This window comes from Ambystoma mexicanum, chromosome 4q (assembly GCF_040938575.1).
Source record: "Ambystoma mexicanum isolate Mex_15411 chromosome 4q, UKY_AmexF1_1, whole genome shotgun sequence".
Taxonomy (NCBI): Eukaryota; Metazoa; Chordata; class Amphibia; order Caudata; family Ambystomatidae; genus Ambystoma; species Ambystoma mexicanum.
The window spans coordinates 192705061-192717671 of record NC_090928.1 but is presented as its reverse complement, the minus strand read 5'-3'; the positions used below and the strand labels follow the sequence as shown (position 1 = coordinate 192717671).

The 12611-nt window shown below is 44.8% G+C and overlaps 1 protein-coding gene across 3 annotated transcripts in view; it reads right to left on the bottom strand.

Annotated features, from left to right (window-relative positions):
• PDE10A (phosphodiesterase 10A) overlaps positions 1-12611 on the bottom strand; it is a 1126451-nt gene that overhangs the window by 939458 nt on the left and 174382 nt on the right. The gene's annotated exons all lie outside the window — the stretch shown is intronic.

Here is a 12611-nt window from a genome sequence, read left to right as displayed (position 1 = left end):
ATGTTCTCCTGGCTCTACAATCACTTCTTTAACGTGGCACATGAACTACTCCTTTTGCCACGTTTGCTGACGCATTCCTTTTTAGTTCATTATTCCATCTACAAATTCTGCATGCTGTCTGAATTGTTTGTCGGCCACATCAAATATGATCAGCGAGAATTGTAATACAGATGTTTTTTTCCATTGGCATAAAACGCTTTTATGTAGTGTGAAAGGTTAATTAACCATATGCACTTAAATAAATAAAAACCTTTTGCAATGTTTCTAAGCAGTGCCGACAAATGAATGGTCACAACTAAACCCATTGTATATATTAGAGCATACAATGCTTTTATTGTGCGTACACATTTTTCTCTGCTCAAGAGTACTTTTGCTAGGTGCTGTGGCAGATCTGGAAGTCTTGGACTCGTTGACGAGTTCCCTTTATGATCACACATAAAATGTTTGTTTTTATAGCCTTTCTTTGGGAACAGTGCTGCAAGCTGCACATGTTACATTGATTTCTAAAGAATAGCAGCGGTTGGGAAATTCCCTTTCCAAGCTCTCCATCCGTAGAGGATCGCTCGCTAACTAGGCATGCTCACAATGTGTCTTACCTCATTAGTCAGTTGCGCATATGGATAATAATGTGCGCACACAAGCCAACCATTTCTGCACTCAGAGAAAAATAAGAGGGAACATTGATTGGTGCATTGTAAACTTTCATGAGAAGCCCATGAGTACATCTTGTTCATCACATTTGCAAGCGAGCATCGGACACTGCAGGGATTTCCAGATTTACGCTCTGCACATCAAGTGTAAGGCAGGAGGTGACAGCGAGAGATGCTCGCAAGCATCTGCTCATTTGCTCTAGCGCAAGTCTCTGTGAATCAGGCCCATGGAATCCACCCTAAGACTTGTGGCCTCAAAGCTCATGCCTGGACCTCTTTCTAGCACACTACCATTTGTTTCCTTGAACTATGTATTATCAACATGGTGGAGTTATCGGTTTGTGTGCGCACGTGTCAACATTTCATCCTGGGGCCACTTCGTATCATAAGGGTTCAGCTATGTTACAGGAACAAACTGAGGCGGTTTCCTTTGCGGATGACTGGTGATGGGCTGTCGATAGGCTTTCAGCTTTATTCTCTGTACCAGACAGCACACCTCTATGTGAATAGTAGGGTCTCGGCAGGCTTGGTAGGGCCCCAAGATGGGTGCTGCCTGCTAAATTGTGGTTACTTTGAAAAAAGCACTAGCCAAATCCCACTACTTTTAATTCCTTATGGAGTGCTTCAATCAATACACATACTAACATCTTACTCAAAGTACTGAATTAAGAAATCAATTCATAAACGCCCCTAAATCCTAGTGTCAGGTCTACACTCCTGAAACCTAAAGGAACTGCTTTTCATCAAAGCCTTTGAGCCTATACCAAACACAGCTCGGCGTAATCCCCCCGCCCCCATCCCTTAGGGAAATTAATTAAAACTTATCAGCATACAGAAGAGCACCGAGTTTGAACCAGTTTAACAAAGGGCGGGATGAGTCTGGCTGGTGAACTATGAGGGTTAAAATCAGCAAAACGGAGTGAATAAAAGGACTAGAAGACAGCCTTGCTTGCCCCACCACCCCCATTTGAAGAGAGAAACGGTTAATGGGCCCGGTGTTAATGGGCAGGACGGACAGTGGTAGTCGGCTCTCGGCATTGTGTTATGCTAGATTACATGAGACTGCTTGACTGACATCTTCCATTGTTATTAGGTCGGATTCTTGAAGACTCCAGTAAGCAGCAGACAGAGGTATGCATCTGTAGATTTAGTCATCAAGTTTCAGGGGGTTTGGGGCCAAAGCGTCAAGGAGCAGGAGGGTCTTTATGCTTCCACAGAACCTTTCAACATCTTATTGAAGCCTGAGTAGAAAGGGGGATGAATTGCAAGTGGTGGGGTCTTTTGCATGGAGGGATTTCCAACCTTGACTTCTTGAACTTAAGAGCAAAGGATAGCAAGTTCAAGGATGCTCATCTTTGAAGTCTGATCTTCATAAAATCCCATTGCTAATCTAAGGCCTATTTAATTGCAGAGTCCATCCTGGTCTATAGAATGCTTTCAGAACAGGGAAGCAGCTTCCCTGGCTATATGGCAGAACCTATCAGAGCTTCTGCTTCACCAGTTTACACATGGAAAGGTGTTGTACCCTAGGCCTACTAGCCGAGCCGGACGGCAGTCTGCAACCTTTGCCTCTCCATTTGTTTTAGACTATAACCCCATCAGGCGTAGCCATCATAGTCAATGAGGAATCATGGGAAGTGAAGTCCAAAACATCCGGAGAGGCATAGGTTGGAGAGTCATGCTAAATGAGGACTCCACGAAGCCCTTTGAACAATAGTGTTTTTGGTCTGGCCACTATGCAAAAGAGGGGGTCGAAGTTAGCCACCTCAGGTTGCCACCAGAACTACTGTGAAGGATTTGGATTGTATGTCGCTTTTTTTTGTTTGGTCGTTTGTTTACAGGATAATATAGCTAGATGACCCCATCCAAAAGTCTCAAACGATTCATAGCGTGACAGATAAACGGAGGGAGATAACCAAATTCCGCCTGCCATTACCGGATACGCACTGCAGCCATTCTGCACGCAGATTCTTGCAGTGGCTGCAAAGGAATAGACTGGTAAAACGAGCCGTGCGGATACAATAGTTACCAAGTACATTTCAAATAGTGGCATGAAAGGCACAAGCACCTTCGACAGTCGAGGAGCTGAAGCCTCCAGAGATTTTTACATTTCTAACCAACCTTTTGAAAACTAAATTTGACCAATTGTGTGGCAGAACCTTTGACAGCAGTGATTTGGCCTAGATCCTTGATCTCGTGCTCTTATATAATGCATCACATTCGAGCATGTATCTATGGGGGGGTGGGTGGGGAGGAGGGAAACCCACCAAAAAATAGCACAATAGTAGAAAAGTCAATATTTTACCAAGTGGAGAAGTTAAAATGAAAGTGAAGAGGAACCATAGGACATTACTTGATGCCCAGGCTGGAGAGACCATGGCTGGTGCTGCATGTTTGGGTACCTGTGCACAAAGAGTTCCAGATTTTGACTTGAAGAGCAATAATCCAGAGTGTGGATCAATGGAGACCACCCATCATTGGGAGAAGTCTCATTAGTGGTGGATTTTATATCCCAGCAGCGACTTAACTTATTCCGCCTGTTTAGAACCTTCCCCTCGCTCACTGATCCGAGCAGTCAGGTTCCTACCAATGCAAAGAATAAGCAAATTACACTCGCATCGCGGTTGCCCAAAACGCAAGCCACACACCTGACCAGCGGAATACCCAAAGCGTTAGTCATGTTTTTCAAAGACCACAAATTATTTCACGTGCCAGTGAAATTTGTGGTACTCCAGTGTCTAGCGGGAAGTTATCCTACGTGGTCTCCAGCATAAACTGTAGTTGGTTGGGAGATCATGATGGTAACTGACATCAGCCCATACGCCGGAGCACAGGCACCCATAACTACCATTTCATGACAGAAGTTGACATTTAGTTTTCAATTTTGATGCTTTATTAGGTGCACAGATCACCAAAGACGCCATGGCGATACGGATTAACAGCATCTGGGGCTGAATAAGAACAGATATTAGGATGACGTTACTTACTAAAAGGTATGTCTGGGAAATTTCCAAAAGGTAACGATATATATATTTTTTTTTAAACAGACCTAGGGGAAGAGGATTCAAGTTGCGCAATGCACGGGGAAGGAACCAACTCCCCCAACCCCTCCTACTGTGGCCTGAAAAATAGTGGAAAATCCTCATAAGGGACGGAGTCGTATTACAGGTCGATCAACCCACCACAGATCCATGGGCTGAACTACAGTGTGTCTTACTTTAAATGGTCTTGGGAACAAGACAAATTGCTTTAAACAATACGTTTGTTTAACTGGCAGCCACTGAAGTGAAGCCAGTCCTGAGGTTGTCTGTGTTCACATTATTTAATTTTAAGAGTACGACTGGCTGCAGGATTGTGTAATCTGTGTAGGCGTCGCTTTTGTTTCTCAGGAAGGCGCAAGTACAGAATATTCCCAAGGACCAACCGTGAAGCCACAAAGGCAGTCACGGCTATGACCTTATGAAGAAAAGAAAGATGGCCGCGGCAGATGTGGATTGACTTCATACTAGCCTTTCCTTTTTATATAGCAGGGTTCCTTCGGCTGCCCAGGCACTTCCTTTGGCTGCCTGCTAAGCAGTGCCCTCTGAAGAAATGCAGAGTACACAGCTGGCACTACAGAGGAGAACCCCGACTAATCGAGGGGAGCCCAAGAAGAAGAGACGGTAGGAAGGAGAAGACAGGAAATCTTTAACATGCATGGCCCTCATGGTTGTCCAAACAAACCAGTACCTGAAAAAACGGGACCAACAAACTTGTGCAAGTAGGCCACATGGCATGGGACTGTGCAAAAGAAACAGTGTTCTAAGATTTAACCAAGTACATTACATTCATTGTGCCATAGTAACCCTCAGTGGCTACAGCGGACTGCGTTTTCTGAATAATTCCCCAGTTTAGGCATAAAGGTGATGTTGCCAAGGGGGCTGGGGATCAACACAAGCCAGGTGATGAATGCCCTGGGAGTAGTATTGGGAGGATCCCATGGCTAGCGCCCAACTAGGCTACTTGAACGTGGTGCGGTAAAGTGCCACATGGTGCCATTATAATGTGTTGTCCCTTCAAGGTCTTGGGACATGTACTGTCGGGCATTTTATAGAAAAACACAATCACACACTTCCAATGAGGCCAGCAGAGAAGACACTTTTACTGGCCCAGTTACAGGTCTGAGCAGAGGATAAAAGCAACAGGTGTAGGAAAAGGAGGCAGAGCATTTGGTAAACAGTGAGGAGGGAGAGAGCGGAGTTTGAAGAGCAGACGTGACAGGAGGCTGGAGGAGTGACACACAAGGCTTGAAGGGAGAAGGAGTCAGGAAGATGGAAGAGGGCTGATAGACTGGAGGGGATGAGGAGATGGGCAAGTACAGAGAAGTGGTGGATAACTGAGAAACAACCGCCAGGAGGAGGAGGAAAGGGCATAGATGAGGGAAGATTAAAGAATACGGAGGGCATTGGGTAAAGGATTGGAGAGAGGATGACAAGAGAACAGCAGGAGGATGTAGGCAGAGGAGAATCATACATTAACATTGCAAGTAGAGGGTCAAGAGGAACGTGAAGGGGGAACCCAGACAATCCAGACAGCCCCGCCTTACCCCAAATACTTTAAGCAGTGGTGAAAACCCAAGAGATTCCTAAGGGTGGGAAAAAAATTAAAAACAATCATAGTCTATGGACATTCTTTGTGATCACCCTTGGGTTTCTGCAGCTAAATACTTAGTTTATGGACTTCATTTGATTTAGTGGCCATCCCTTTGTTGTACATCAGCCATTGTCTTACAGACCCTTTCAGGAAGGAGCCACACATGGGGATGTGAATGAACTGCGCCTCTTCTAATTAGAAAGTCATTTATCTGCCACCCAAAGACGCAAGCTGTAGAGTAAAGACAGTTGGAGAAGGTTCTTGGAATCTTTGGCTGTACATTCTCACGATGGATTAATGGATAAGGGCGACCCTGAACATTCATGTGTGGAAAGCAACAGCATCCCTCGCAGCTGCACAATGCAGGCCCCTTTAATTGCAAATGAAGTGGTATATACCGTTCACATCATTGCAGTGCATGCCACTGTCCAAAATATTCAACACTCCAAGAATAAAATTGAGCAATGGATCGGGCGTTCCAGCACAATATTGCCTTTGTGGGTATTGTTCAGGCTATGTGGTTTTGCCAGCATGCGTTTAACGCCATTTAAAACGTTGGTTCACTCCGTAGAGTTGGTTGACCTGCACAATACATAGGAACATTTTGAGATGTGTGGGTATAGATAAAATGTCCTGCTGTCGTTTGAAGTACTGTTTCACAGTAAAAGTCATACCTTGTATTTAAAATATAATTAATGTACAGATTACTTACAAACATCAGTTATGCATTGCGTGACATCCTTTGCAGTTGGTTCTCCTGGTAATACTGAGATTGGAGCAGAACGTCAAGGACACATGATAAACACAGCAGGGATGCCATTTGCCTCCTTAGCACCGAGCAGCTTCGGCAAAGATGGCTGAATGGATATCTTTACGGGACAACCTCTTTACAGCTGGGAAACAGTGTGCACCTTTAGCCCAGTTTTTGTTCTCACCCTTCTATGGCTTTGGGTATCCTTTCACTGGTTTCTTGATGCACTTGAGCATGCAGATTTACTCTTCACCATTTTAACTTCTCTATGATCCATTTCATGCTTGCACCTTTCGGGCGGCCACAGACCTCTGAAATGGTGAGCCGGGGAGGTAAATGAGTGCTTGCTTCGGAACTTCATATTTTAGTGCCACCTGTGAGAACTCTGTGCTTGACTTAAGCATAGGCATGCGTTTAATATTGTAAAATGCTGCATAATGTTTAACCTTTACCTTTCCAAAGAGAAAACCCTCCATTATTGCAACGGTTTAAAAAAATGCATGCTGTAAAAGTGATTGCTTAAGACAGTGGTTCATGTGTATATTGATAAGAAAGAACTCCAAAGATAATGTGAAGTGGCACCAATAAAACCAATGAGGTTTTGACTGTTTTGTATATTAAAAAGCATTTTGGGAAGATAAGAATGACCAAAGATCTTTATATCTGTCACATATGTCTGTGAGAGTTGTATGACAATCACTAAATATCTACAGCACGCTGGGTTTGGTATGCATTTCCTGTTTTTTTTTGTTTAAGTATTTATGCAAATAGCTGAGCCTGGGGTGGTGGGGAGGAAGAGTCTGAATTGGTTCCAAGAGCCAAATGCAAGCAGAGGCTGCAAAAAAAGGATACAGGCCGTCCTACCTTCTCATCCCTCACAAGACATACCAAACATTTTGATTGTTTGCAGGTAAAACATAACGAGATAAAGAATGATTTTACCAGCACCCTACACTTTAGTCAAGAGGTGAGGCCGAGTCAGAGCCTAGTCTGCACTTAAGACAGTTGTTCACAAACCAGATTACACACCAACCTAGCAAACCTATAGAGCTTTATGTTTAGCAAAAAGATTAGGATTTCAGCTTTTTCTAACATCCTGATAAAAAGTACCACCATGCAAAGAAATGTTAGCTGAAATAAACGGCCAACAGGTTTTGTAATTGTACTATGAAGACTTAAAGATGCCTAACAATACATTTTTAAAAAAAGGAAACTGTGACAAGGTCACTTGTTCATAGTGTCTGGTGGACACAAGGTATGCAGATTGGCATTGTGCAGGATTTGAAGAAAATGTCAAACCAGCAGATGCTAGACAAGGGGTCTACAACGTGTGGTTCTCCAGATATTTTTGGCTGCGACTCCCTTGATCACTCACCGGCCCACTGACTGTGCCGGCTAGGATTGATAGGAGTTGTAGTCTATCTAGAGAGCTAAAAGGTGGCCGGCCCTTAGACTATTTAAGAAGGAGCGCTTATTTTAGAACTTAGTTTAATGTTCTTGGAAGAATGCAGTGTCATTTGTGGTTACCTATAGCTGGCTTGGGGGATGGGGTACAGCATCAATGGATCCTATTATCAAATAAAATTCACATTATGCTGTACACCTAAACAGCTAATGTGTAAAACAATTGACAAACTGGACAAAATTTCATTTAATGTCATAATTTGCAAATCTAAAAACCTTATCACAAATAACCACAGAATGCACAAAAAAACCAAACAAATTTCATGGGGATGAGAATCACAACATTTGTAATCCGTAAAACAAGTAATTTGTGTCATAAAAACCAGACTCTTATTAATGTAGGTTTTTCAGATGGTCGACATGTTTCGGCCTCTTGGTGTACAATTTATTTTTGTAATGAAGAGGATGTTTGGTCCTATTCAATTGTTTTGGTTCATCGAGGTGGTTATGTTAATTTGAACATTGCATGAAAACATCACCAATCAATTTGCCATTGGCGTAAAGAGGGGTAATCAATTTCTCATGTTGTGTTTTTGTGCTTTGACTACTTTTCCCCGTTTGAGAATTTTTTCCCCCCTAAACAAAAAAGAGGGAAAATACCTGATTTAGGTAACACACCTAAAGAGCTTACAATTAAGATGTGTCACAGACACCAAAGTGGCATATTAAACACATTTGCCAACCCAGTGCCCTACTCGGCTTCTCTCCAGGAGGACTGCGGTTAGATGCTGCCTGCCTCTGGAAGGCACGTTCAGTTGTTTTCTCCCTGCATGGAGAAAGTGAGTTTTGGCTACCAGCGTCTTGAAACCCCCATCAAAAACAAAGCATGGATCATACAGCCACATCACTATATGAGTCTACCCAAAGTGGCGGCTGGTGAATTTTTTTAATTTTTGGGGTGTAAATATTGGATACAAATATGCGTGAGCGACCAAGTGTAGCGAGGGAGTCCAAAACGATCAAGGAAGTTTAAAGTAATCATGTATTTTTACGTGGCTGGACTGGACTGCATTGCTGCTGCGAGTCTGGTTATGCGTTATGCCTCTGTGCTTGCGAGTGGCCCTCCGATTTGGCAGTAATCCTGTACCTCTGATGTAGGCCCCTAGAGGGTGGAGGTTTAGGTTGGCTTAGTTTATTTGTAGAGCGCGCCGAACCTCAGGGAATCTGGACACTTAAGTTTAGGTATCACACAGTGAGATTACGCCTGGCAGAAGCGCAGTGTTACAGAACGGGGCTGCATGCCAGGCTGGGTGAATTATTCACGCACATGCGCATTTACTCACGCACGCATCAACCCACATAAGATACTCTTTCATTCACACGCACACCAGAACATACTCATTCATCACACATGAATTTTTGTTTTCTTACGTGCAGCCCCGCTGTAGAATCCGCTCCTTCAAATGGGTCCTGTGATGGCTCTCTGGCTCTGTGCAAAAGGATTCTGGGTTCCTGCACATGCGCAAGAGCCGAAGTGCCCACTGAAGGTGGTCCCAGCAGCTCTGAATGTGCGTGGAGGGGCAGAAACGTGTCCTCGCACACTCAGAGCTGCAGATTGCCACCCTGCATTACCATGGGAAATGCAAGACTGGTGAAGAACAACGCCCTTGCCTTCCATAGCCCATTGAACTTGAGAGGATGGGGTCAAAAGGCAACACACGTTTAACTGTGACAGTTGAAGCCAGCCTAGGAGCACTCCCTCAGATCAGGGGTGTTGCTAGGCCTGAAAAAGATCTGGGGCTATGCTAATGACGGGACTGTCGGGACTTGGGGCTAGCTAGCCTTTTGGTTGTAGCCCCTGAGCTTCTATCCGGAGCTACAACTAAAATAATCAGGGTTATAACCCCCTACACCTCCTCCCCCCACCCCCCAAGCAACGACTCAGCCTCATATGCTTCATGTTTTCACTGGGCTGGCTTGGCAGCTTGTCCTAAAATGGGTTAACAACCCGCCCAAGCTACACAACCCCTAAAGGGGCGGCCTTACAGCACTAAGCCTTGAATGGAAAAGGGGGGCGCGTGGTTACTTTTGTACAGACACTTGCATTTAATATTTTTTTAAACTGGACATTATCTGAGGTAATAAATACAAACATACAGAGGTATATAACGAAGTGTTCGTTTTCACCAAACACGAGGTAACACGAGGGTGGCAGGATTGTGGGAGAGAGGGAGCGCGGGAGGGGCGTGGGGGTGAATCGATCCCTTTTGCAAACCTGGCTATCACACGGAACGAAGACAAACGACTGCCGTTGGAGCACTTCTAGGTCCATAAATCACGTTAATAACGCTGACATCAATTGGCCATGAATGTTTAATGAGGCAAATGTTTATAAGCAGAACAGCTTTTCATTGTCACGCGCTGCAATAATGGGCAGCATAAGGACATCCGCACTCCACCAACGGCTCCTTCGCATAATGGCGCGCCTTCACTTTCTACAGGAGGGAAATGCGTGCACGAGTGTTGTTGTATTACTGCAATAATGAGGTCAGAGATTTCCTGTTGGCTAATGACCGTCTGGGTAAAGGGAAGTGCATGGTGTACACGGGGTCAGGTTGAGCAAAACAGAACACTACACACATCCAACTGGGACTTTGCTGATGCAGAGCCGGCTTTAGGGGGGGACCGGCCGCGGAGCCCTGCTATTAGCACCCTACCACGCCAGGGAGTCTCAAGGGGTAGGAGAAGGTGTGGCAGGCACCCTATTGAAATTAAATGCGCGACGCTCTTGGGAGCGCATTTAACAATGGGGAGCTGATCGGCACCTATTGAAAAGTTTGGTGCCCCCACCCTGCGTGCCCGACGGTGCACTTGAGGGGGTAGTGGGTGGGCATATTTTTGTTCGGGCGCTGCAGCTGCTAAGGCCGGCCCTGCTGATGCAATGTAAATAGCATCGGAGACTGCACACCCGAAAAAGTAAAAGGACTTACACATTTCTGAAAGCTCAGAAGAACACAGCCCACCTTCCTAATTAAGCCTGGGATTTCCTCTGCCTTGGAAGCTTAAAGTTGCTATTGCAAGTAAACATTCAGCAGGTATGAGCCACTAACGTACGCTTCACCATGACCAGGCGTTGCAGCAGGAGTGGGGCTTTAGGGTTGGTCACACGAACCCAATGCAAGCATAATCTGCGATAAACGCACCATTCACCCATTGAAGACAGCCAACTGCCCTGGTGAGGAGGCTGCCTGACTCAACCTCTATGCAGAGGCGTTGCTAGAGGGGGTTTGGGGGGGCTATAGCACCGGGTTTTTTGGTTGTAGCCCAGGATAGAAGCTCAGGGGCTACAACCAAAAGGCCATAGCTAGCCCTGTGTCCCGCCAGTCCCGACATTAGTTTAGCCACTGATCTTTTCCAGACCTAGCACCAACACCCGATGCCAGCAAAGGACGACAACATTCGACAATAAATTCAGACATCCGAAGCATGCACGGAGTCACTCCACCTTCTTTCAAACCGTGGGTGAGCCACCCAGCCCGGGACCCAGTGGAAATCCCAATTCCACACTGATGAGGTGTCACCTGAAAAGACCACTCTAAACATGCCAACCCTCCCGATATACGCGGAAGACTCCAGATTTTGTTACCAAAAACATTGCTGTTTTTCACTGTCTTCATCCTAAAATATTTCTAACACAATGCAATCAAACAGAGAAATTCCAGATTTATCACAGAGAATCTCCCTCAGAGCTGCTGTAAAGAAAAGTTGCCACGGATGCCGATTCATAATATGTAGTCTGTTGAAGGGAGTTTATTTTGATCTTGAAACAATCGTGGGTTCAGATGGAACTGAAGGCAAATTGGTTTGTGTGGGAGAACTTGGCTATTACTATGGGTTTTTCCTTCATTCTCCTCCCCACCACGCTTCTGTCTCCCCAATTTTATACTCTGCCTTCCTACCTCCACCCTTCGATGTTACCCATTCCCTTCTCTCGGCTTTCCTCATCTATGCCTACACTCACTATCACTACCTGCTGTTCTATCACTCTACCCCTTTGCCACTACTGCTACTCCACTACGGTTACTGCTTCTCCACCATTGCGTTTCCTCTGCCACTCCTACATTACCCCTCCACTATTATCACTACTACCACATCCACTTCCAACCACTATTCTACCACCACTACCAACACTGCTTCCACTACTACTCATTATCACTTCCACCCCCTACTATTTCACCCTCTCCTCCCGAAAACTCACTTGACAGAGCCAGTCGCTCCAACTACCTTCACACTGTTTGTCCTCTTCTGGCCTTTGAGGTACTCCCTTTAACTCTGGACCTCATCCTACTAAACACACACTGAACTATTACCAAGCTACTCTTTAAATAACACTGCCCCCTCCAACCCCAAAGATTGGCCATCCCTCCGTAGCCAATCATCCTACCGGGTCTGAGGATGTTTGATGGGGATGGCATAGGAGGTTTGCCTGTTACTTAAGAACTGGCAAGCACATGTGCCTTTGCAAGGCATCAATTCGTTTTGAAAAATGGATTAGCAGAGTATACTCATTAAAATGTTCTTGTTTAGCAAACAAACCCATCGGATTAGCAGTGTCATACTAATATTTTCAAAGTCACCAGAAGTTATTTGTAATCAAGGCATGAAATGAGCACCATTAGAGCATTTCTGTGTACCGTTGAAGTAAGACATTACTGAGAAGAGTCATGCCTTGCAAATTCTTTAAAATTCTACTAGACCTTCAGGTCGAGTAACTTAGTTTACCTACTCGACCTAAAAGAAATGCACTCTACCCATAGCAACGGATGATACAAATGTAAACGTGCTTTCTGTAAAATGGTACATGTCACCACAAACCCACTTTGTTTGGCAGTCTGCTACCACCCAGAGGCAGGCCTTGCACAGCAAAACTTTTATTTGACATTTACTGCAAAGTGAAAGTTACATTAAAGCTTAAAACATGCCTTGCAAATGGTATTCACACTTCATAAAATCTATTCGACTTTCCAAGTGGGTGAGTAGACTTTGTGAGCCGTAGATAAACATTTGTAAAATGTAAAAGGTTACCTACATGAATGGACACTGATATGATAAAAAGGTTCTGAAATCAGTTTGGCCAGCTCTTTCCCACAGGTGCTAATATTCAATGCAATCAT